The sequence below is a fragment of the Protopterus annectens genome, chromosome 5.part0 (genome assembly GCF_019279795.1).
Source record: "Protopterus annectens isolate FY-2018-M chromosome 5.part0, PAN1.0, whole genome shotgun sequence".
Lineage (NCBI taxonomy): Eukaryota > Metazoa > Chordata > Ceratodontiformes > Protopteridae > Protopterus > Protopterus annectens.
In genome coordinates, this window is record NC_056735.1 from 35,791,752 (window position 1) to 35,815,987 (window position 24,236).

At 41.9% G+C, this 24,236-nt stretch overlaps 1 protein-coding gene across 2 annotated transcripts in view; it reads right to left on the reverse strand.

Annotated features, from left to right (window-relative positions):
• The window catches only part of CHD1L (chromodomain helicase DNA binding protein 1 like), a 1,563,352-nt gene that overhangs the window by 575,569 nt on the left and 963,547 nt on the right, over positions 1–24,236 (reverse strand). The gene's annotated exons all lie outside the window — the stretch shown is intronic.

Below are 24,236 nucleotides of genomic sequence, written 5' to 3' on the forward strand. Positions count from 1 at the left end.
CCATTTGTCTCGAGTCAAATTTAGCCAGGCTTCTGGGTACAGTGATATTCTCCCACCGACTGCCTCCAGAGGTGGACAGGTGGGCCTCCTTTCAGGAGCGCTGAAAGGGCCTACCAGAGAACGTATATCTGTCACCCTGGTTTTGTGGACCTCCCTCGGCTGCATGGACGGCATCTTCCATTATTTCCCCCACTACCCCTGGGGGAAGGATCACCATGAGTGTCAGATAAGGCTCCTCTGGACTTGCAGAATCACATTTTTCCGCTCTTTTCACCTTTAGGATAAGGTCTGGTAGGGGTGGAAAAACGGACTCCAACAACAGACAGAGTCTTACCACCTTGCTTACTACTGGTGAGAGTGTTTTTCACTTTCGGCCCGAACAATGATAAGCCATCAAAGGGAGTGTCAATAAAGAAAGAACAGAAGGGTTCAGCAAACTCACAAAGGTGCATCCAGGAATGTCTACGAAGAGCTATTCCTGTGCCTGCTGCCCTGCTCCCTCCATCGGCTGCATAAGATATGAGGCGCATGGAGGAGTTAGATATGGAGGTTAAGGCTGCGAGCTGGGAATTAACTTTATCAGATAAGTCCTGGGCTGTAGCACCTTGCAGGGTATCTCCTAGCTCTTTTAGGAGATCCCTCTGAAGTTGCGGGAAATACGACAAATAATTCAGTGACCGTAAGGTAAAGGCCACTGAGGAGAATATATGCTTCCCGTATCTGTCCATCATATGATAATCCTTGTTTGGTGTATGAACAGATACAGAAGTTTCAGCTAACTCTTTTTTTGTGTCCGCTGCCACCACCATTGCATCTACAGGAACCCCTTTTGTTAAATACTGCCTATCTTCCAGGACCGTAATGAACTTATCAGGCCTCTGTGGAACAGGGTCCGGACAGTCCCACACCTTTCAACTCACCAAACCCAGGAGTGGGTTGAAAGGTGGATACACCCAAGAGGTGGAGGGGTGAGAGCCAAATGCCTCCAGGTATACCGACTCAGATTCAGAAGGGGAAATGGACTTTCAGCCCCCCCCCCCCTCTGCTTAAGGATCTCCGGGATGTCTGAGAAGGAGACATCCTCAGAGGGTGACCATAGGGACCCTTCTGAATCCTCTAAGTCAATATCAGAAGTGACAGACTCAGGGGAGTCTATGTGCTTCCACTTACACTGTCTCTTCCGAGGGACCTCCTCGGGGAGATGCTCTGGGGAGGTATCGGAAGGATCCACCCATTGTGGCTTCCTGGGGCACTGGCTCTCTACGCTGTGAGTGATGGAGGGGTAATGAAGAGGTGGACACTGGTCTCTTAGGGGAAAAAGAAGCTGGAGCCGAAAGTGGAGCAGACTCAGTTGAGAGCACACCCTGCATTACCTCGAAGGCATCATGGTCCTGGGCTGAAAGAGACTCCGGTCCCCAGAAGCCGGGAGACCTCTGCGGCACCGAGGAGGGTGGCTCCAAGGCAGATGTGGGAGCTGAACTCACCTGAGCCGAGGCGCCGAGTGGGAGAGCCGGTTCCGACTTGACTCCCCCCCCCCCCCACAGCCGACCAGGGAGTGTCGGCCCCCCCAGGTCTCTCGATGGATGAAAGCATGATGTCGGAGCCGAGATATCAGTAGAGATTACTGGGTCCAGCACAATGACTTCCATACTCTCTGACTCCAAACTTGTTCGAGTTGGTGGAGGAATCTGTGTATTTAGGGGTACCGTTGTCGGCTCCAAGATCCGATGGGCTGGGCTCGAAAGAATTTCTGCTAGGGCCCAGGTCTGAAGCAAACTCTTCACTACCCACTCCATGTCATCATCTGATAGCCTGGAAGATCTAGAGAAATGACTGGAAGACTTGTGGCTACCTGCCTCTGACTGTAGTAAGGGAGATACCGGCAATGAGCGAACAGGCTCCAAGGACAGTGACCGGCTCCTTTTCCGGCTCCGCAACGGTTCCGATGAAACAGATGGAACTGAGGGAGAAAGATGCTTATGAGGCCCGATAACTTTCGAGTCGAAGAAGTATTAAGTTTGGTGGTGCTTGTCGGCTCAGACACCGGAACTGATGACGCATACTTTTTGGTCGTGTCCGATTTTTTAGTCTGATTTCCTTCATCCACTTTTAATAAGCCTCTCAATATAAGCTTATTCCTCCTCTCCTGCAAGACCCTGGTGCTAAAACTATGGCAGATGGAGCAGGGATCTTGAAGATGGAGTGGTCCCAGACAGTACACACAACTAGTGTGTCTGTCAGTAATGGACATTTTTTTGAGTGCAGGAATCACATTTTTTGAATCCTGACTTATGTTTTTAGCTGGTTCCTTAGACATGCTAGCTATAATAAAAAAACACTTGAATAAACGTTAGAAAAAAGTTGTATCTTTTATATAAAAGGAGAAAGATAGCAAAAAAAAAAAAAAAATCAGGTATCTAAAATATTCTTTTTTTACATTTTTTACATAGAAGAGGAGGAAAGGGAGGAGGAGAAGTCTCTAAGTTAAACAACTATCTCCTCCACCGAAGGAGACGCCTCTAACTTTAATGGTGACTCCTAAAAAAGGGGAAAGAAGGAAGAAAAAGGGAGAAGAATCCTCTACCTTAAATGGATTCTTGAGGAAACAACAAGGCCCAAAGAAAAAGACAGCCGCAAAAGATAAAAATATAAGGTTGAGAGAGCCAAAAATAGCACAAGGCTATTATGACAGAACTATCAAGTCAAAACAGCTAATTATTAGGAAAGTAACTATTAGAACTATATAAAATATTAAATTTTACAAGCCTGAGCCAGTGAAGACAATCCTGATGCTTCAAGCGGCAAATGAAATCTAGGGAACAGCCGCTAACTATCATGGGATAGGACTCAGCCTTGAGCCAGTAGAAGCTCTCGAGCTTTAGTAGGCAGAGTCGGAGCAGAGTTTCAGCTCCGAACCCAACCAGCAGGAATGAAGGCGAGATGAGAAAACAACATTATGGGGTTTCATGCTGGAAACACTACAGCAGTAGGCAGCAGTTGAGGCTTTTATCAACTGAGTAAGGGAGGTATTCAAAGAACCCTCAATTAGAATCCTACTCAGTGATAACACATACATGAGGTGAGGGACTAGACAGACGTGTTCTCTATTCCCATATGTATTTATTGTAACAAGGGAGGTTATGGCACAAAATATGAGAGAGGCATTGCAAGAGAACACAAGAAGAGGTTTGTGTTCTGAGGTTCCAAAGACGACATTAACTCTTTTTCGGCTCCAATTTCTGATGTCCTGCATTCTTTGCTTTGCTTTTCAAAGAAGAGGCTAGTTTTTCCAACATCAAACTTCAGTTAGTGGCTATTTCTAATTTTCACAGTCATAACATTCTCAACTGTCCATCAGCTTCCAAACTATAAACTATGTAAGGCCTTTTTGAAAGGGGTCTTTCTCCTCAGGCCTCCAGTCAAGGATCCCGCCCCACCTTGGGATCTCACTGTGGTTTTGCAAAGCTTGACTCAGAAACCCTTTGAATCAGTGGGTGACTGTGACCTAAAGTTCCTTTCACAGAAAACAGTTTTCTTGTCGCCATCACCTCCACTAAGGAACTTCAGGCCTGATCTTCTAAGCAGCCTTGTATAATTTTCCACAAGGACAGTCTCTCTCTTCTCACAAATCCTTATTTTATGCCTAAGGTGGCTTCTGAGGCCAATCTCAACCAGATTGTCCAGCTACCAGTCTTTCTCTCTAATTTCTCAAATGATGGAGAACAATTGTTGCATTCACTGGATGTTCACAGACAGTTGTGTTTTTACTTGCACAGAACCAGACCCTTTCGAAAGTTAGATTAGTTTTTTTTGTCTCCTCTGATAGCCGTCTAGGCCCGGCAGTTTCCAAGGTTACCCTTGCTAAGTGGATTACAGACTGTATCTCCTTTATTTATGACAAGAATGGTTTGCAGCTGCCTCACCCTCTGAAGGCCCACTCCACCAGGTCAATGTCCACATCTTCTGCCTTCTCTTTCAGGACCTCGTTGGATGATATCTGTGCTGCAGCTACTTGGTCCAAGGCTCATACATTTGTATCACACTATAAATTGGATCTTGTCTCCCAGAGCAGGGCTTTGTTTGGTTCAACTGTGCTCCAGCATATCCTTCCTTGAGGCCACCCAGAAGTTGTACAGCTGGGGACTCTACCCATTCATGAGGAGGAATGAAAGAGACGTCAGATTTAGTTATGTACTTATCATAACTTGGTATCTGTGTTGTCTTCTTTCATTCTTCTTCACCTTCCCACCCAACCATCCCCCCCTTCCTGGTATCCTAGAACACCTGGAGAGAATTATCTTTGGGAACAGTTGTTCCTGGTTCCCTTCCTGAGCCTCTAGTTACAGAGAAGGGTATATTTTTCTACTTGTAACTGTATATTTTGAGTTTTCCTGTGTCTTTCTTATCTGTTATATATTGGCAGCAAAGTAGATCTGAGGAGGTCGGTCAGAGTGCAGGGTATTGAGGGTAGTGGGAGGAGCTCGAGACTTGGGTCATAGTCTGAAGAAAAGTGGCTAAGTTGGATCTGAGCACAGATCCATAACCCATTCATGAGGAGGAATGAAAGACAACACAGGTACCAATTTACGCTAAGTACATAACTAATAATTTTTCTTCTCTTTTTCCTTTTGCATATTTTTATAGATCTTTCCACTTTTGCTTTTTTCGCTTAATTGTGCCTGCTTCTGAAGCCATTTGCCTTTTGAACATCCTGTCTTTCTTCTTTATAAAAGTAATATCTATCTTCTTCAGTATTCCTTCCATTCTTGCTTTCTTCCACCATCCTCCTGGAATCCACTTCCATATTTTGTTACTACTCCCCCTCACGCATTTTTGCTGTGGTCTTCTGTCCTTGACTTGTCTGGAGCACCTGCTGCAACCTGCCCCATCTTTCCACTAGAAAGGTTTTCTTCTTCTGTCATTCCTTCTCTCCTATATTTGCCCCTTGGTTTCTAATGTCATCTTTCTTGTAATTTTCTTTCCCTCCTCATTTATTGATGGCACTACCTTGGCTGTTATTCTTCCTAATTTAGTCACTTCCTTTCTCTCCTTTTCTTATTCTTTACCTCCCTTTGTTCTCCTTTACTGTTTTCTCCCTGTCTTAATTGATTTTTTGCATAGACCTTGGCATGTTTTATAAAATCTGGCGCTCTTCTCCCACATTTTCCATCCTTTTTCTTAGTTTGCACTTCCTTATTCTAGCTTTTTATTCCACCAGTTGAAGTGCTCTCATTTCCTTAATTATGTCATCCTTCCTGTCATAAGAATGTGTCAGTGCATAGCCCACTTTTGATAGGTCACCATTTGTCATCATTCTTATGTTTGCCCTACCCACTAACGTTGCTACTTTTTCTTTAGACCTAGCCACCTAGAACACTGATAAGCAATCTGGTCTCTAAGGGTGTCCATGTGCCTTGGACCATCTTCCCCATGTAATGACCCCCACTCACCCCAGCTAGGAAGTGTCCGTGGTCACTATGGTGGAAGGGAGTGGGAGAAAAAAAGGGTCTTCCCAATGTCATATCATCTGACAAAAGCCACCACTGAAGATGGCTCCTGCAAACAGGCATCAGTTTGATTGGAACAGACAAAGGCTGGTAGAGAATAGAGCAATGAACAGCAAAAATCCATTGAGGGACTCGCATAAAATATGTTGCAAGAGGTATTAGAGGAATGGCAGCTGCCATACAACTGAATGCCTAACGAATCAACCTTGCTGGGTGGGGGGGGGGGGTCCAACTTCAACACTGTTTGTACCTGATCTCTCAAAGTTAGGATGCGATGAGGAGGAAAGATGGCCCTCTGACTGACCATGTCCAAGGTAGCTCCAATGAACTCTAAGGTCTGCACAGGGAAAACACTGGACTTTACCACGTTTATAGTAATCCCCAAATGCTAGGTTGAAAAAGTAGCAATCGCTGGCTCAAATGAGCTGATGCCTGGTTGGGGCAGTAAACAGCAAGTTGTTCAATTAAGGGAACACCTGAAATCCCTGGACTCCGAGGTGAGCTGCGACGACTGCCATACATTTGGTGAACACCCTGAGGGCCGTGGTGAGTCCAAAGGGCATAGTCCTGAACTGGTAATAACTGGCTCCCAGCCAGAAGTGCAGATGACTCCTGTAGCACCTGTTTATTTTGAATATGATAGTACATGTCCTTTAAGTCCACAGAGCATATTTAATCGTCCTTCCATAGCAGTGGAAGAATGGACTGAATCGTCATCATTCAAAAGTTCGCTTTCTTCAAGATCAAGTTTAACTTGCTCAGATCCAGAATGGATCACAGGTCCCCCTGTTTTCTTTGGGGGGGGGGCAAGAGTAAGTTCTGAATCCTCTTTGTGCGATCAAGACCTCTTGGATGACTTTTCTTTGAGGAAGACTTAGAATTTCTTCTATTACAGGCTCCCTCTAACTGGGTGGAACACCAGGGAGTGTCTTTGAGCTCTCCGAAGGAGAACTGTGGAAGGGAATAGTGTATCCTCTGAATAAAATCTCAAACATCCACTTGTTTTGTGTTATATTGGTCCAGGCAGTGGGGTGTAGAGAGAAGCGACCCCCTGACCGCCTCCTGAGATGAGCAGTCAGGCAACACTTCAGGAGCGCTGAAAAGGCTTATCAGAGAAAGACTCCCTGAAACCCGGATTCTGTGGACCCTCTCTGCCTCCCGGGTGGCATCTCCCATTGACACTTCCTCCTCTTCCCTGGAGGAAGAGTCCCTGCATTGATCTTGAGAAGGCCCCTTGGATTTAAGAAACCAGGTCTTCTTTCCACTGTGCTGATTTCTAGAAAAGGTGTGCTGTGGAGTGGAGAACCTAATCCCGATGGCAGACAAGAGTTTTTCCTTCATGTTCCCTGCGGGTGAGGGTCTCTTTGACAGATGGACTGAAGAGTAAGGATCCATCAAAGGGGCATTAACAAAGGATGCCTTAAAGTTCTCCTCAAAAATCACAAAGCCTCATCCAGGCATGTCTCCTAACAGCAATGTCTGAGCCAGCTGCCCTAGAGGCACCTTCCGTAGAATGGGAAATTAGCCTCATGGATGAGCTGGATAAGGACAAAATAGTACGGAGACATTCTTGAAGTCTTCCGGCAACATGATCTCTGCCACAGAGTCCAAAGGTTCCTTCACTAGGTCCATCTGCAAATGGGTAAAGTGTGCAAGGTAGTTTAACGCCCTCAGTGAGAAAGTGACAGAAGTATAAACGCACTTCCCAAACCTGTCCATTTCTCTGGACTCGCTGTTCAGTGGATGGACAGTGGAGCTCTGCTCTAACACCTTTTTGGTGGCTGCCACCACAACCATGGCATCCACTGGAATATCCTTACTCCAATAAGGCCTATCCTTTGGGGGGGGGGGGACAGAAATTTGTCAGGGTGTTTGGGGAACAGTGCGACAGTCCTGCTCCTTCCAGGCCCAACTAGACACCAAATCCACTAACTCATCCACCAGGCGAACCATCCTGGATGTAGCTGGGCCTACCCGAAGGCCTCCCAAAATATGGACTCCTCAGAGGACAGAGGGTGCGCTGACTAACCACCTGTCTGCTGCAGAAGCTCTAAAATGTCTCCGAAGGAGACATCCTCTGGTGGTGATCTCCGGGATCCCCACCCTTCAGAGTCTGTATCCCTGGTGACTGACTCTGAAGGTGAGTCAATCTGCCTCCTTTTGCATGTCCTCTTAGGTAAGGGAAGACTCTAAGAACCCTTGGTGGATGGAGCCAGTAAGACCTCCAGCTGGATCGCTGTCTTGAGGATCTTCCTGATCATCCTGTCCATGTCGGCCTCCAAAAGACTCCTAAAAGATGTGGAAGAAGCCATGGAGAGAGGTCTGGAGTGCCTGGAGGGAGTCTGCTGAAGATCAGAAAGTGGAGTTGACTCTGTACCCCCACACCAGCGTAGCCCTAGGCTGTACGATTCAAAGCCTCAAGACTGTTGGACCATGTCCAACACTGCTGGTGGCCAACAAAATCTGAGGAGGTTGGTTAGAGTGCAGGGTATTGTGGGTAGTTGGGGGAGCTCGAGACTTGCATCATAGTCTGAAGAAAAGTGGCTGAGTTGGATCCAAGCACAGATCTGTAACCCATTCATGAGGCGGAATGGAAGAGAGAACATCAGATCCGGAAGTTAAGAAGAAGCTGGATAGGAAGGGAGGGATGAGATAAGGTTAAGGATACAAGAAAAAAATAGCTTGGATGATACCTAGAGAAACAAAGATATTAAAATACTGTGACCCAGCTAAGTATACCAATTAGGTGGCACACAATACAAGCAAGATATTTACTTATTTAACAACATTTGATTACCAAGAAAATCCAACTGGGTAGGAGCCCAGAGAGAAAACCTCAAAATATTACAAAACATTTTATGAATAATAATTTTAAAGTCTTTAAAATTAATATAAAAAATACAGTTTAAATTATTATACCAAATTAAGACATAATATGAAAACATTACTTAAAAAGTAACACGAGTTACGTGACAATGATTTAAAAGTTGGAAAAATTTTAGCCAGTTTATAGAGAAATTACAGGTAAGTTAGTATAATACAATAGGAATTGCAATACAAAGTGAGAAAAAGCAAGTTCATGGTATATTTAAAGCCAGGGACAGAAACTGATAGAAGTAAGGAAGTGAGTGAAGAAGGGAGAGTAAGGAGATGTAAGATATGAACAGGTATTTGCCCAAATTCAGTCCAAATATGTCCAAAAATATAAATATAAATATGCCCATGACAACATTATATTTTGTCCCAAAGGATGCAAAATATTTAAGAATTAGATTCTTTTAGCTCTTAAAATGGGCTACATATTTCCATTTCTAATATTACTAGTGATCTGAATAATGCTGAGAATTCTAGAAAATAATATTTATAATCGTGTTATTGTGTGAAGTGAACTACAATGGGTCATGCTTTTTAACATTTCTTAGATGTTCTAATAACCTTACCCACAAGGCAAGATTTCCCTATGTATACTTCTGAATTTGAACAGAAGAAAGCATACACCATTCGTGTGGTGTTAGTTATAAGGCTCACTAATAAAGTCCCAAGTATTCATTCTAGAACATTTACCTGTCATACCAACTGTCACAAAAGGAGGTACTGCCAGCCCAGCTATCTGGAATTTTGTAAATAATTATATGTCATTTGTGAATACCAACAGCTACTTGTGTTACAAATATATTAGACTTTTATGTCAGACGTATATCAAACTGCTGGTGCAGACATTTGTAATGAAAAGGGTTTGTAAAGTACTGAGCTTAAAGATGTGTCCACAGGGTACCCTACTGGAATAGAACAGAAATGTATATACACTATTGTAACAGTTTAAATGTATATATATTAACGAGGGAAACTAGAATACAGAAGGTTAACTTGCAAAACTTCAGAAAAATAATTGAAATTAAATCACTTTAAGGCTAGGCCATAAAAAAAGGATATTATCTTTCAATTCCAGTGCAGTGACAGACACAATATCTAGAACTAGAAGTTTTCTGTTTTGTCTTTAAATGTGGAGGAATGTAAATTATTTTACGTCTTCCACCATGAGTCAAAAGATCTGAGGTCTATGTATTTTCACAGGTGGATGCTAAGTGCTGCTAGCTTTCAGCCATGGGGGGTTTACCTGGGATAGAGTCAGATGACAAAAAAACTATGTCATTCTGCAAGCTATCTCAACAGTATTATTTGAGATATTAATTTGGGAAGTCTCAGAGAGAGATAGCATTCTGTATTTTGTCTTTGCCCTGACAAGATCCATTCACCACTCATCTGTCTTGCAGCTCTAATTAAGTTTACTAGGGTATAGCAATTCTCTTAGATTCAGTCAGGAATACAGTGAAGCATAGTTTAGATGTTTTTCTTTATTTATTTGAGACTGTCCTGCAATGTTGTTTTAAATATTTCCTGTGATTTTGAACTCTGATAGAACTGTACATATATATTTAGTATTGTCATGTTCTTTCTTTATTATTAAACATATTTAAACATTTCATTGTGGCTGATTTGTGTTGAGACATATTTAAGTTCTGAGAGTACTTGCATATTTATTTGGTGACACTGTATGGGCCAGTCCTAATAGCCTTGCTCTTGGTTAAACTACCATTTGTATTGATAGTAACATTATACAGTAAGACTGGACACCCTTTGTTAAGGGCCTTAAAGTAGCTGACAAAGAGTTGGCTGGTGGCAGTAATAACTACCTTATAGTCTGGGTGGAAGGGGGTATAGCTAGTAAACTTGTGCCAGCCTTTCTCAGGTGTGTGTGTGTGTAAATCAAACCTCAAAGTGAGCATGTGTTAGCACTGGACAGAGAGGGTGCTGGAGGTCTTTGCTTGGCCACTCAGCTGAGATCTCAACCCTATAGCTGTGCCAGTGGGGAGTCTTGTTGGGGATCTGGAGAAACAGGAAGAAACCAGCCCCAGACTGACTGTGGTCTCTGTGTGCTCTTAAGGGAAATTGCACTTAATGCAGAGAGCTGCATCTGGAAATACTGTGAGTGTACCTGTCATCCTCCTAATGTATATCCCCCACTGGTGCTAGTGGTGAGGATTGAGGTTCCTTGATTACTGGGCCAGTGGTGGGGTGTGTCACCAACATTACAAAGTTAATATGAATCAATACCTATGCCTCACAAATCTGAGTAACATTAACTTCAGGTCTTACAACATGACTGTGAACTAAGTGCCATCCCAGAATGTGCCTTTGAAGAATGATGACCTCATTCTACAGGGTAATAGTTGTTTTCGTCTTGTGTAGTCCATAAGTATACACCAATTTCTTTAGAATTTCCCAAATCATCTTCTCTGAACAGATGATACTGTTATTCTGCTGCCTCATCACCGCATGTCTCAGACACCCTGTCTCAGAAGTATGATAAACAGCCTTAATATCAATTCATAACCTCTCTTTTTCAACACAGCTACTTTGTGACCAGTATTTGGAAAATTATACCAAACACTACATAAGAGACGGAGGCCACCAGGGTTGGTGGATAGTAGGAAGTTCCATGTTAAGAAACTCTCAGCACTCATTGATTTCTTGAATATTTTTCTGATTGGGAAACCCTGCAAAACACAGATGCTCAATATCAGCTTTATAAACTACTGACTTAAACTCCTAGCAGATATGTTGCTGTTGAATGTCTCAAATGCCTGAATTTCAGCATTGCAAATAAATATTTCCATTATTGCTTTTCGGTTGCTGGCTCCGTTCGTGGGTGAGTGTATCCATGTTTGCATTCTCATTACTACATGTGCCTATGCCAAATTGTTTGTTTGCTGTTCAATCTAAACTCTGTACAGCACCTTGTTTATAACTTTGTTGCCAATTTTTGGCTAGTTTGTCTCTGAGTAATGCTGAATATATCGCTGCTCCGTAGAGTTTGTTTAACTACTGTACTCATATTTTCCTGTTTATAGTGTATTCTTGTATAGAAAATTGCTGCACATTTCTGCAAAGTTGCCACCTAGACATTCCCTACATATATCTCGACTATTCTGTGCATTGCTGTTATAAATATAAATATCAACGGTCCCTATGTATATTTAGATTATATTGTGCATAGCTGATACAAATATTGTCCTCCTGTCGGCCACTCTTACCATCCAGCCCTAACTTGTTTTTGCCGCTTAACTACGGCGGTGAAGACCTTGTTTGCCAGGTGTGTTACCCAGAGTCACTACTCTGTCGTATACACTTGTGCTTCCCTAAATTAGTTGTTTAACTTTAAAACTATCCCCTAACTTATTTGCTGCCTATCTATGGCTGTGAAGACCTACTTTTTTTTACACTGCTTGTTTGCCAAGCGTGTTACCCAGAGTCACTACTCTGAAGTATACAGTCGCTTCTCCCAAATTTAGCTGCTTAACTTTCTTTAGCAGCCCAGTATCTTCTTTCTGTGTTCTCCTAGCATTTGACCCTTTGTTTATACTGCTCGTTTCTCATGCGTGTTACACCCAGAGTCACTACTCTGTAGTATACACCCGAGCCTCCCTAAATTAGCTGCTTTATTCTTTCTTTTAGCAGCTCAATTTTCTTACTGCATTTTCTCTGTAAAGTGACCTTTGCTTACACCGCGTTTGTCAGGTGTGTCACCCAAAGGTCAGTACTCAGTAGTATTCACTCGTGCCTTCCCAGATTAGCTGCTTAACTTTCATTTAGCAGTCCATTACTTACTCTTGTGCTTCCTTGTAAAGCGACTCATTCATCCTTATCGGGACAACGTAACTGCTTTACTACAGCACGCAATGGACAACGGCCAGCCTGAAGGCTTGCGATACAGTCCACTGGACCAGTGATCAAACAAAGCTTCAAAGCTATTTGTTTTACAACTTGGTGTTCCGAGACTATACCCTGTCATAGCCCATCCATTTCAAAGCACACATAGAAGACCACACTCGTTTGTTATCGCCTAATGTAACAAATAGACTCATAAAGAACTAGTTTGATTTATTTTCGACCTATACTTCCTAATTGTGCTAATGCAGATTGGATGTGCTTCACTACGCAGGGCTTATATGTTAAAACATTGGCAAACTTGTTTAGTATAGAAATCCACTTTTCTTGTGTGTCTGAACGCTGCCTACCCTGTATATAACTGTTGCCTCCAATCTGTTATGTATCACCAATACTGATTATTTGTGTCTGTTGTATAACAGTGGCTGTAAACCAGGTCTTTTGTACTATGATACTGAAGCTTCTACTGTTCTTCCTTTAACCTACTGTTGTATTCCTCCTCTCCTCCCACCAGTCTTTCTGTAAATCTTCATTTCTTCTAAACTCATACTCCACTTCATAATACTCTCTAGACTATCCCTCTCTGCTTCTACCATACTACCCTATTGCTGTACTTCCTTCTGAACTGCTGATTTTCTCTCTGCATACCACTAATTTACCTTTCTCTCCCCTTACAGCTCGCTTTTAATCACGTACAAGTGACCCCAAGAAACATTACCCGCTCAAGTTCCTTCCTGGGATCCATACCAGTAAGAACCACCTCTGGGATTGTGTGGTACTTCGGACAACTGTCCCACCTCCCTGCAAGAACCATATACTAAACAGTGTATATGTACCTAAATGTATAAGAAATTTGTCCCTTTGGTTGATGTTATAGTGTGACCCAGCGTGCGCTAGCCAGCAGCCCAGCACCGACCCAATCCTGTCTTGGTCCCACAGACTTCTTCCCTTCCTTCTCTCCTAGTGCTGCCCTGACAACCTGTAATTATCCATTTGGCCAGTAGATGGCAGCACCCCTCCATTAACTACCTTCACCTCAATCTGATAAACTCTAATCTATAAATATTAGCTAAACTTTAGACCAGAAAATTCAATCTCTGCACCTAGTATCCTATACTTCCTTCCACCCTCGACTCACCACCCTGCCCCTTACCCTAGTGACTACTTACCTTACATTTCTTACCTGTGTCTCTTTCTCCTATCCTTACTGATGTTTTCCATAGCCTCGCCCTGGTCCCCGTCTCCTGGCTCTTCCCGCTCCATTCGCCCTGCGGGCTCACTCTGCTCCCCTACCCTGCCCCCAATTTTCACCCGCCCCCACTACCTCTACATTTATACCCTCACTAACCACACCCACTCCAACTACACTCTTCCTTCCCCACCCCTCACTTCCTGTCTCCACCCATAAACCACCAAGCCTAACCACTTCCACAAATACTATACACCATCCATACTAATAACTCTACTCAACCCCAACACTAATACCACAGCTATGCTAACCAAATCTTCCTTAACTATTACTCTTCTACTACTATTAAGCTTATCCTATCTAACATACATCACCAAACCCTTCCACAATACTCACTTCCCCCACTATCACATAATCTCAATCCCTGAACAACACGAACACTCCTCCACCCCAATAAGCTCTCACCTTTACTTCTGCAACCCCTCCCTACTCTTCCCCTTCAAACTTATACCCACCTTCAAACATATTAACCCTAGTCTGACTTGCACTATTCTAACAAAACACACAACCCTAAAACTGTATACTAAACACTCTAATTACCTTTATTTTCATCTTTACCTAGTCCTCTCCACCCTACTGTCAGGTGACATACATCCTAATCCTGGCCCCCCTAACATCAACTCCTCAACAAACACACCTTCATCTACAAAAACCCTCACCTTCTCAGCATTAAATGTTCAAAGTATATGCAACAAAATCCCAAACCTCCATGCCTGGCTTCTCCACAACAATCCTGATATATTGTCTATATCTGAAACATGGCTAAGACCCTCCATAAAAGATTCAGAAATAACTCCCCCCAACTATAACATTATCAGGAAAGATCGAACCCACAGAAAAGGAGGCGGTGTAGCTCTACTCTACTCCTCTTCCTTTTCTATTACTTCTTATACTAAACCAGTTCCCCAATTTGCCAATGCCGAACTACTTCTAGCCCTACTCCATCTGAACAAGCACAAAACAATATGCTTAGCCTCCCTCTATATCCCTCCTGGTGATAATGTACAAGTTCTTGAGGACATTCTCTCTTGGCTCTCCACCAACATCACTAATGAAACTGTCATCCTAGGTGACGTCAACATTAACTGGTCCTCTGTCCAATGCCCAACTAATCCCCAAAATATTAACCTTTATAACTTTCACCAGTTAATAGATTCTATAACCAGACCATCTAAGCACACTTCCTGCGGAAGCACCCTAGACTGGATTCTAGTATCACACCCACACCTTATCTCAAGTAGCGGTACACTCCCTGACCCTCTCAGTGACCACTTTCCTACCTTTGCTTGCCGTTACTCTCCCTCTCTACAGCTGTCACACACAACCATCACTGTACGCTCCTTAAAAAACTTCAACCAAAACACCTTCTGTGACCTACTTAAACAATTCAAATGGGGTCCCCTAAACACACTACCCCTAGATGAAGCTGTCACCTATTTCAATACATCATTTCTAAACCTTCTCAACACCTTAGCCCCCCTTAGAACAAAATGAATCAAGAGCAAAACTATCCCATGGTTAACAAAAGACACCTTCGCTGTCTTGCGCCTTCGTGATAAAGCCTTGAAAAACTACTACAAATACAAAACCCTAGCCTCCCTAAACGAATACAAATTACTCCGCAACACAGCAAAAAAACTTATCAATTCTGACCCCAAATCCTACTATATTACCCTCCAAAATAATCATAAGACTAACCCAAAAAAATTCTGGAATAGTATCTCCTACCTCTTCAACCCTGGCAAAAAGGAAAACACACAACCCGATCAAAATACGTCTGATACCGACCTTGCCTTCCAATTCAATAGCTTCTTCATTGATTCTATATCTAAATTAACATCATCATTTAGTAATAACTCTACTCCCCCAGCTACAACTACCCCTCCTAACCTAAACTCCACCACTTCCGACTTCCCTCTCTTCTGCCCCAAACCTATACCCATAAGTACTATAAAAAAACTGCTTCTTAAATTAAAACCTTGCTCTAACGCCCCTGATATTATCCCTTCCTTCTTCCTAAAGATAGCTACTGAAGCCATTGCCTTCCCCATTTGTTTACTTATAAATCGGTCAATCCAGAAAAGTTATGTACCCCAAATTTGGAAAAAAGCATACATTATTCCCCTCCATAAAGGAGGTAACAATAATACCATCTCCAACTTTAGACCTATTGCCATCTTATCCCCATCTCTAAGCTTTTAGAAAAATGCATCCACATACAACTACTACCATACCTGACCAGCAATCACCTATTAACCCCAACACAACATGGATTTCTACCCGATCATAGCACTACCACTGCTCTTCTCTCCTTCCTTGAAACTGTAAATAAAGCTAGAGACTCTAACTATATTGTCTCCACTCTCCTCTTAGACCTTTCTAAGGCCTTCGACACCATCTCCCATTCCCTACTACTCACCAAACTCTGTACCCTACATCTTTCCCCCTCTTGCATCAACTGGTTTTCTAGTTACCTTTCCAATAGGCAGCAATCTGTCAAATGCAAGAAATCCACCTCCTCTTACCTTAACACTGTCACTGGTGTACCCCAAGGCTCCATATTAGGTCCCTTATTGTTCAACATCTTCATTAATGACTTCCACCACAACATCCCAAATGCTAAAATAGTCCAGTATGCAGACGATTCAACTATTATTTGCGCTGCAAACTCCATTCCCTCCCTTATAAAACTAACTCAAGATGCCTTCTCAACCACTGAAAAATGGATGCATGATAATCATCTTGCTCTCAATCCATCAAAAACCAAACTAGTGTTATTCACCCCATCAAAAAGCATGACTATCGACATAAACTCTTTCCTCATAACTACTCAAACTAACACACCCCTAGAAATCGTTTCCAATGCCAAACTGCTAGGAGCTCTCATTGATAACCAGCTCACATTTGATTCCCATATTCAAACTAACATTAAAAAAAACACATCAGAAACTTGGTTTGTTCTACCGGCATATCCGCTTCCTCTCCCCATCCACCAGATTCCTCCTATCTACCACATACCTCATCCCCTCTCTCCTTTATGGTGCCCCACTCTTAACTAACCTACAATCCTCTACTAAAACAAAACTCTCTTCCTGCTACAACAAAATCGCTAAATTCACGTCTGGCCTTAGATCCTCCTCCCATCACTGTACTGCCCTCCACAAACTAAATTGGCTAGAGCTCCCTAACTACCTTACCTACACTCAACTTACTCATGCTCACAAACTCATTTTCAAGCCCTCACTCTGCCCCTCACTCTCCTCAGCCTTCACCATCCACCACCCAAACAGACCCCTCAGAACCAACACTCAGAACCTAGTTCAACTCCACAAACCAGCCCGTCCAGCAGGCAAACTCTTACTTTCCTTTTCCCTGGCCCGCCTCTGGAACTCACTCCCATCTCATATCCGCAATACCAGCAGCCTTTCAATCATAGCCGGTTTTAGGCACCAGCGAACCCTGCGGTCGCTGGGGGCCCCCTGTTCCCTGGGGCCCCCAACCACAGCAAGTTATCTTATCCTGATATTTTGTCACATCTGTAAAACCAACCAAAGTTAGTGCAGCAGTCTTGCATACTTAAACTATGAGGGTAATAACTCTTATTTATATCTCCTTTAAAATTCAAAGATATTTCTGGTTGTAGTAATGGTGTTTTGTCAAGTAACAGGCATCAGCATGCCATTAAATATTTTACTACAGACATAGTGCTCCTGGCTTAGTTAAACCCTGCTTTTGGACATTTTCTCCACTAAAACTAACTACATAGCCAGCTTTTAGTCCCTGCAAAACCATGGCTGCAGGGGGCCCCCTTAATCATCTTTGTCTGTGTGGGGGCCCCACAAAAGCTGCTGCTGACTGGGTAAAAATGAGGAATGAAAAATGCATTAATTTCCTAATTATGCTCTTTAACATGAACAGGGCTGTGATATGACCCTATTAGGATGAAGATGAACATGAACAATATAAGCACTAGAAGGATCAGCAGCCCAGAGTGAATTACCTCAGTGCAAACTTTGGATTTTAAGAAGAGCTAATGTTTCCGATCATCAGGGATAGTTTCTCTTTCAGGTAGTTTTATAACTAATACCAGAACACCAGATACTATAACTCAATTTCTTTACTTAAGAATTCAGTATAATTCCCAAAAATAATAGAATAAATGCTCAGAATCATAAATATGTTTAAATTTTTCTAATTCACTTAAAAAGTTACTAGAATAACATATTTTGCATCAACATCTATTTTTGGACAATAAGTATAAAACTCAGATGTCTGGATTGATTGACTGTAATCCTGAATGATTTACCAGCAAATCAGACTTTTTACGAAGGATAAAGCAAAAGTATGAACAAAATCAGGGAAGGTCTGTGAAAGTAGGGACAGTGACAAGTATGCATTACTCCTCGATGAAATAAATCTTACTGCTTCTGCTGTTTGACAAATGCTAAACAGCAGTGACTAATCTGGTGTGGCAGTACCAATGTTGCACAAGGCATTGCTGTTTGCTGAAATAAGTACATAACTAGTACTGCTGTGGCTTATGCATGTTAGTGTGTGTGTGTGTGTGTGTGTGTGTGTGTGTGTGTAAAAAACATCACTGATTTTTATCTGTGCAAGCACCCAATAAAGCCAGGACACAGACATTATTCTTGTGCATCAGTAAAAAATGTACCTAACAAGTAATTATATTTCGAAAGTAAGACATAACATATATCACAGAACATTCCGACACTTAGATATTCTTGGAGTTTGGTTGCCTCCACTCACCAGACTGTCTAAATGGATAATGGGGACTCCCTTTATCATCCTTGCCTCTATGGGGGCCCCCACCAAAGCTGTTGCTTGTTGGAGAAAAATGTGTCAATTTTCTGAATACGCTGTTTAACCTGAATGGTGCTGAGATATGACCCTTTTAGGATAAAGCTAATAATAGCCTCTGTTTACAACCACACCCATTCTAAAACCAGCCCTGTTGAAATGTGTGTGTGTGTACATAAAGCTGCTCCGGGTTATGAGGGGCTGGAGATTGTGTGGATATTACATCTTTGATTTTCATCACAGTCTAACCTTAGAGGTGCGCACATGAAGTCATTATAGCTTGTGTTTGAGCTGAGGGCAGTGTTTCTCACAGACCTCAGAGGTGTACAAAGAAGGTTACTATAGCTTGTGTGAGAGGTGTACTGTCTAGGAGCAACAAATTTGAATATTACTGAAATCATTCTCACAATCACGTACTAGGCACATATACATGTGGCTACCTTTGACTGGGGTGAAGAACATGCTATGTATATGTATATCATCAGTCACTTAAAATATATGACAAAGGCAATTTAAATCTCTGCTTTCATCCCAGTCTAACACCAGAGGGATGCATAGGCAGTGACTTGTCTTTTTTAGAGGGTTAGGGAGGTAAGCAGTATTTCCAGAGAAGACTTAAATATTCTCACAACTACTGGCTTGTTAGTTTACTCTAAGCTACAATTTTGTCAGCTTTGAAAATTAAGCCTTGGGCACAAATTATGCCTTGAAAGAAAAAATAAGACTGACATTCTTTTTCTTCATAATTTTATTTAGGCAACCATTAGAGTAAAATGTTGAGAAAATGCTCTAAAATGCATCCCAGACCATCTGTAAACCTGTGGCTTCTTGGGCCCTGATTTGAGTTATTTCCTAAATGGTTATTACTGGGCTGTCTTGTTCAGGAAAGGTGTGTTGAAGGATGCAAGGAAAACTAAAGCTGAACCACAACAGTGATTTTTTCCTTAATCATAATTTCTGTTCAAGCTATTATTGGATGAAAAGGTTGTGTAAAATGCACTTCAGAGCATATAGAAAGTTATGGCTTCTTGAAAAAGCTTAGAGTATGGCAAAATGTGAGAAAAGGAAGAAAAAGTAATGTGAATGGTATGGGGGAAGCACAAAGGAGAAGGACTCTGAGGTGAGGACTGGAGGGTGTGTGTGTGTGGGGGTGTTGAAATGTAGGTCCAGTAATCATTTCACTTTAAGTCCAGACCTGTACATAGACTTGTTGCAATGTATCACTGTTGCAGCTAAGTGCCAGTAACTCTAACTGCCTCTTTGTTAGACAGCTCAACATAGTGATAGTGTGATACATAGGCCTGTTGTAATGTAAAAGCTTGTAGCTGCAGGTCTGTCTGTGGATACTACTCCTAAAAGTTTGCAGCATGAAATAAAGGGTTGCTTAGGATGGATGGCATTGTTAGGATGATACTTATACTGGAAGTGCCTAGGGGGCCCCCAACTTGACACTTGCTGGGGGCCCCCAAAATGCTAACACCGGCCCTGCTTTCAATCTTTAAATCTCTCCTCCATTCACACCTATCTTCTCTCTGGGAATGTTCCTGTACCCATCCTGCATAATACCTCCTGCTACTACTCACCCCCTACTCCACAACTCTTCCCTCCTATGGGAACATTCATATTGTAGCTACCATTTATGTAAATATTCTCTGTACATATCTACTAGCTAAAATTTTGCTTAACACTTTTTCCATTTGCTTGTGTACATAGACAACTAAAATTTGTCAACTTGTATGTATTGTTGCTTAAGCTCTTCTGTCTTGTTTTTCATGTTGCTTTAACATTATCTTTTGCTTATATGTACTACTTTTGACACTCTAAATGCTATGTAACATTTATACTACTGTATTTCGTTTTATTCTTAATTGCATATTTGACATTGTATTTGTGGAGCATTTCTCCCCAGGACTCCATTGAAAATGGGATCATTCGGCCAAATGGATTATCCTGGCAAACAAACTTCAAATAAATAAAATAAAATAAATAAATTATACTGATGATCTGTTAACTGTATGCTTTCTACAGCAGCTACCAGTGCAAACACTCTGTAAACCAAAAACGTCATTTGTAAAACTCATATGTAGGGTGAAAAACATCCTCATTATCACCTCTTTTCTGCAGACAGAAAATGGAGACAAAAACAAAAATATTATTCCTTAATACAAACCACAAGAATTCAAAAAGATACAATATAGAGGCTGTCTATAAGGCCTCTCTACCAATGGTACGGTTTAGGTTTAGAAAACTGGCAGAACATAAATGCTATACCCTATTAGGTAATGTACATTTCTCCAGCAGGGTATTATAAGGACAGTCTTGGAGCAAGTCTGCTACTTCATGGCAGAATATTAAGCCACCTTGAAGTACACAGGAAAAAAATGGCTGCATACTGCTTTCGTTCACTCAATGCAAAGGTTTAGCAAGTATAATGTAAACAAAATAAAACAAATGAAAGTTAAAAAGAAAAGAAAAATATCAAAAGGAGCTGATGCTTTACTTCCTCGTTATCCATGGCACTTAAGGAACCACATGTAGTGAAGAGTGAGAAAACCAATTTAACTGAATTACAAGTATATATGTGCATGTGCGCGCGCGTGTGTGTGAGGACAGAAAGAGAAACTGTGTATGTACACTTTGCTCAAGAATTCTGGACAGCTGTTATCATAGATTTCCTAGAAAAGCACACTCATTTTTAATGGGCATATCAAAAATATGAGGCAAAATCAGAGACATTCGACAAAATCACAAACAGTGGAGAGGCATGTTGGGGGGGGCTATACTGCTCTGCACTATATATAATTTTCTTTCATTCATTTGATCACTTAGAGATGTGGCAATTGCTGGGTACGTGTGTGTGTGTGTGTGTGTGTGTGTGTGTGTGTGTGTGTGTGTGTGTGTGTGTGTGTGAGAGACAGAGAGAGAGAGATGGAAAGAAAGTCTGTACCTCTGTGTGCTGGGATATGTATCCAAGTTACTGCATGTGTGTGAGATTCATGTGTACCTCTGCATTTGTTAGTGCCATATTACAATATATAATATATATTATATTTATTTAACATTTGTTGACTGGGAAAGTCCGACTAAGACAGAGCCCATTTTCAGCGAAGGTCCAGGGAGAAATGCTCCAGATGCTTGTCTTTTTGAATGTGGGAGTAAACCAGAGTAGCCAGAGGAAACCCACACAAACACAGGGAGGACATGCAGACACTGCACAGAAGGCACTCCAGCCAATAATTGAACTGGAGAACTTCTTGCTGTGAGGTGACAATGTTAACGGTTGTACCACTGTGCTGCAGTGCAGACCTTTTGAGAAATCCATACACTCCTCTCTAGATGCAGGACAGGGGACATGTTTAACTTTTTGTATTGTTTGACGTGATGTCCACTTGAACCAACGGGGCATTTCAAACCCCTGACACACATCAATTAATTTTCCTGGAATCTCTTCCCTCACTAAAATCTTCAGGATGCCTTCTTGATCCCACTGAAATGAGTCACAGTTCCCCCTTCTCAATAGAAATGGTCTGTTCTAATCATCTAGTTCCTAATCAAACCAACTGTTTCTTAGCAGGTTGATGGCCAGCTCATTCAACAAAATAACCACCATCAAATTAACTAAACCTATTTGATCCTGCAGCCAAATGAAATGCAGAAAAGAATGATAAAAACTTGACATTTGCAGCTGCTGCAATTCTAAAAACTGCATAGCATCTCATTTTGCAAGCAACATTTTCTTTCCAAATGTCTAAGGCTGAAAGAAGATGGAAGTTAAAGATATGCTATGCCCACCCATATAGTTGATAATAGTACCTGGACCAGCATAAAATCCATCCTGTCTGTGACAGAATAACTTACAAGTGCATTAGACTAGCATGGGCTAAGTTTGTAACTTAATCAACATACTATAGACTGGCATCTGGCAAGGCAAAAAAAAACTACAGCAAAACCAATGACACCTGTAGTGGGGACAATGTCTGCATTATGAGAACTGAGGGGAGCTGCAAGACACTGGAAGAAGACATACAAGCCTGCTTCAGTGTTAAGATTGCTGAATGTTTCCAGGGTTTAAATAGTTTATTTATTAACTGCGTTACTTACAAATGTTTTTCAATGGAAGATTCACTTCTTAATCATAAAACAGTTACAAATATATTATTTTTCCTTTAAATTTAAATGTGCGTTTTCAACGTTTTTACTGGTGCATCTCTTTTTCCCATCCAGGCTAAGCCTGAACAAGGTTCATGTGGCTCAGTGCTGTCAGGGCTGGCCTTAGTAACTTTAACCCAATTTTGGACAAGTTTGGGAGGCTGAACCCATAAGCTCACTTATCACCTAGCCCCACCCCCACCATCTTCAATTATTTGCCAGAAAAACAGACCAACAACATGAGACACAAATTTCAATATTATGCAAAATTCTGGAGAGTTGAGAGGTCTTAATAGAACTAATTTCCAACCCTCACCCAGAGACATTACAGCTGATCAGTTCTACAGATATCTACTCTCCCTTGAGTCCCGACCTAAACGTGGTCTGCTGGTGACACAGACAGACACTTTCTGTGGCTTATGAATTAACATTTCAGAGAAAAGAAAAAGGGAAAATAATGACTGCAAATTGTGAAATAAATGTAAAAAGAAATGTTTGTGACACTACAGTCTGAACATTTGTCCTCATTAATATGGCTAGCTGTGGGAAGCACATGTTATGTAGGTCACAGCAGACACTCTTTCAAAACCACAGCAAACACATTTAAAACAAAGGAACTTGCTCTTGACAGGTAGGTTTTGATAAAGATCAACACAGCTTCACTGTGTCTGGGTAAAGGCAAACATGCAGACTGACTGGTCAATGAAAGAAAACAACATGGTTTATTCATCACAGAAAATAACATATAAGTAGCACAGGCATAAAGTCAGAAAATGCTGCAACGCCAAATTAGGAAAGAAATGTTCTGCTTATCAGTTACTATTGCTTCACAGTATTCAACAACACTTACACTTCTGAACATACTGAGAATGTGAAAAAGCCATCAGAAAATTCAAAAGGTAGACAGAGCCTTACATCATTGTAATGTGTACATTTTTCATGCCACTGAGCCACTACTACCAGGATGCGGAGATCAGGCAATATACAACAATGGGATGAAGTAAAGGAAAAGGCTCACTGCCAAATAGAGGCAGAGCAGCATCAGTTCCAAAAATCAGCTTAATGGTATCTTTTCACTAGACACCCCACTGAATTCAACAGCACCTTTGTAAGCTCTACTGTTTTTGTGCACTGTCTCCACTTTCAAACAATGTGCCGCCCAGAATACCACAAGACTGTCAAACTTTTTACCTTTAGTTCTTTTTTAAATAAAATCACTTTTAAGGAGACTTCAAACAATAAAACTTACAAATTAAGCTTCTAGAATCTGAAGGCATATTCCCCTTTACATGGTTATTCTTACAACATTCTTCTTATTTCCTCTGTCCCATATCACAGCCGATCTGGTTATTCTGTTTGGGCAATAGATGGACATCCAGGCAGCCATAAAGGTTTTCTGTATAGCTCTAACACCAGTGGCACTGCAGCAGCCTATCACACTCATAACACCGGTAATTGATACATGAGCATTTTGGTGTGCACAGGTCCTAGCTAAAGCATAAACACTGCTAGTGCTTAGTCAGAAAGCACAGGTGCACATTCTTCCATGCTGCCTGCTGGTATCACTGACTCCAGCTGAGATTAATCTCCGCAGTAAACTCACCCAACGTAAGGGACCTGGCCTTGGCTACTCGCACCTACAGTCCTCAGCCAGTTCCTCCATCATCTGGGCCATTAATCTGATCACATGCAAATTGGGCCACAAGCAAGGCTTTATCCTGCTGTGTCACACATCCAGCTCATATGCGTGTTTTTTAAGACAGACAGAATGACAGTGCCATATG